Genomic DNA, 3,243 nt, shown 5'->3' on the forward strand with positions numbered 1-3,243 from the left:
ATTTGTTTAGCATGTTGTAAATTTATCGAAAATGTATATTTTGTTCTCTGTAACTTTTGTTATGTGCGAAAAACTAAACTTAGGACATGATTCCGCTTTAGACCTCACAATCCTTTTAGACAACACATGAGATAATGGATAAGTGACACATGACCAATGGACACTAATAATGAGCATCTACATCACACATAATTTAACATATTTATAATAAAAATAACAAAAAGAAGAAAAAAAATAAACGTTAAATAAATGAAGAGAAAACAAAAACGAAGAAAAGTGGGGGAAAAAAAGGAAAGGAGAAATCTTTTAAATGGCCAAAATTCAATAAAACAAAATCAATATCATACAAGGTGGGATGATGACACCATCAACCATCTGAAAACTATTCTCATAAGTTGATCTCATCTTCTAGTAACTCAAAGCATCATCGTAATAAACCTAGACTTCTTTGCCTTTTCCAAATAACATGACATAAAGTACTTTCAGAAACCAAGAGTTTCATTACTCATTTTCAAACCCTTTTAACCAAACAAATATTCAAGGTTCTTTACGTGAAACATGACACTAGGATCCAAAATTTTCCAACAACTTGAGTGACGAAAGTTCCATTACTTTTAACCACAAACGATATAAAATTTCACTTTGCGCTACAAAGCACTCCTACTAGTAATACTTATTGACTTTTTCATGTCAACATTTTAGTACCAAATATCTATTAAAATAAAAAGATGCCAACACTCTTTCCAAAAGAAATCTTTATATTAAAACCTTCCAGAAATTCATAACAAGCACGTAGCAAAAAAACTATATAGGTTAACTATATTCATGCAATAACTATAAAATATGCTATTTAGAAAGAAATTCACGTCCTTTAAGATTTTCGAAACTTAATATTCTAACATAAACTTTTAAACCAATCAACAAACCTCACATTACTAGAGTCTATTGAACCTTTTAACCTTTTCTTTGAGATATCAACTATAACAACTCGTATTTTCTAATACACCTATATAACAAAAATGTGAAAAACATGACAATTAAAAGCTTTTACAACTTAACACTCGCGCAAAAATAACTTATTACAAACAATTTCTAAGTTGAACAATCAAATCCTAAGAGAAACATCCTTTAAAAACTAAAATTTCAAACTTCGCTTCCTTCATTCATGGAATTAATCGTTTCTTTTAATCAAAGGTCAAAGTTTAGGAATTAAATATTTTATCAGTGGTTTGAATTTTTTGGAAAAAGAAATTGGGGGTTGTTATATGTATTTATATATTTTTGTTTACATTTAATTGTTTTTGTTTGTTTTCCCTTTTCCTAAAAAGAAGTAGGTTAAAGGGTTTGGTTATTTTTTTTAAAGGGGACCTCGGGAAGTGTGCCGTTCTCCTTCTCCCACCGACGCCACCCTCTCCAAGTTTGCTCTCCCTGCCGTTTTTCTTCTTCCAGCCACTAGCCGTAGCCACCGTCGATCGCGCACCAGAAGGGGTCGCCGTTCGTCGTCGACTCGAAGCCGTGTTCGTCCAGCCGCCGCCAACACCACGCGTCCTTGCATCAACTCGCCGTTTCAGATTCGCGCCGACAGCCTCCGTCGACCTTAACCAGGCCCGTTGTCGCCGTGAAGACGCGAGCCGCGCCATCCACAACCGACCCCAGCTGCATCCTACTGTTGTCGTCAAGGCCATCGACATCCGTGACAGTGGTTGTCTGTACGGCGTCGACCTGCTCGTGTGTTCTCTGTTCGTGTACTGTAGGGTAACAACTTGGTTGTTTTGGTTAGTTGTTTTGAGGTTCTTGACAGATCTTGACTATTTAGTGAAATCTTGGTTTGACATTTGGTCCAATGTTGAGGCGTTGTGGCAGCCACCAAAGCCTTCGATGGTTATTTTTTTTGGCAAGTTTTGGGGTAAGTTATGAAATGCAACATAAGAAGATAAAATGTTACAACATTAACTAGTATAAAGTTATAAATATAGGGAAAGAAAAAGATTAGAAGGCACATAAATCAACGATAACCAACAATGAAATTAAGTAATATGTGATAAAGTAGTAATACGCCTGAATTAATTTATTTAGATTTTGGGGATTCACCCAACAAATTGAACTGTAGTTGGTTTCAGGGGCTTTGACTCAAGCCTTTACTATTTTAGGTGGGAGTTTCAACTACTCATTTTCTTTTACGTGGACCTAAACCCAAGGTAAGTCGTTTACTAACGGTTGCCCTCGACCTTAAGCATGCTTACCACTGGTTCTATTTGGAATGAAATATCTTATATCTATATGAAATATCTTGATATGTCTATATATGGATGAACAGTTATATGACTATTAGTGTTGTCATTGGGCTATGCACACTAACAGACCAGTAGTGGGTCTCCTTTTCTTTTCATATTTTTCAGGTAAGGGTAAAGATAGACCAACTTATGACATGGTTTAGGAGTCAAACATTTTAAAATCTTATGAAATATTCATTGATTTATTTTATTTTTATTTATTTTAAAGTTGGGTTAGGGGTACCCCGAACATTTTTTTTTAGGATTTCTCTTCTTTGCTTATTTGAACATTATTTAATGAAATAAAAAATTTCTTATCTTTTATTTAATTATTCTTCAAAAAAATATATTGCCAAGCCTATGCATACTAGAAATTTGGGTCGTTACAATATCCTTCATCTAAAAGCATTTTGGAGGGAAAAAACAAAGACGGGTACAAAAATACTCAATAAGAAATTCACATATCAAGCTTTGAAATTTATTCTCTTTCAAAACTTTTCTAAATATAAATACAAATCATTTCAAAACTTTCGGTCACAACTTTGCTACCAAACGATACTTTCAAATCAAAATCTTTCAAGCAAATAAACTTTCAAAACTAAACGTTTTCAAGTTGAAACTTTCAAATAGCCATTCAACAAAACCAAAACTTTCAACACCTTTAATAAATAGAGTTTTCATACTTTTAGAAAACACTAATCTTTTAGTGCTTTCAAATACAAAGCTTTCAATCAATCGATATTTTAATCAAACGTAACTTATCATTCAATACAATCAAATACATAGTGAAAAAAATGCATAGTTGAAGTGGCCTAGCATAAACGGTTACTCGTTGGTAGCATCAACCATTAATTCTGTAACGACCTGATCTTTTGAGTATTCTGATAAGGGTTGTTACTCATAATTACATATTTACATTCAAAATATTTTTATCATTGAGGGAAAAAAATTTCATTAAAATAATAATGAC

The 3,243-nt window shown here is 33.1% G+C and overlaps 1 long non-coding RNA gene across 2 annotated transcripts; it reads left to right on the forward strand.

Annotated features, from left to right (window-relative positions):
* Nucleotides 1-1,332: 1,332 nt before the first annotated feature.
* On the forward strand, nucleotides 1,333-2,602 carry LOC150035727 (uncharacterized). 2 transcript variants are annotated; one of them, XR_016530052.1, is made up of 2 exons: nucleotides 1,333-1,906; nucleotides 2,121-2,602. It is a non-coding gene; the product is annotated as an uncharacterized LOC150035727 (long non-coding RNA). The 2 variants fall into 2 exon arrangements; XR_016530053.1 differs by having other exon boundaries at nucleotides 2,151-2,602.
* Nucleotides 2,603-3,243: the final 641 nt, after the last annotated feature.

Source organism: Benincasa hispida, chromosome 6, assembly GCF_027475165.1.
Source record: "Benincasa hispida cultivar pf3 chromosome 6, pf3_genome.v1.1, whole genome shotgun sequence".
Lineage (NCBI taxonomy): Eukaryota > Viridiplantae > Streptophyta > Magnoliopsida > Cucurbitales > Cucurbitaceae > Benincasa > Benincasa hispida.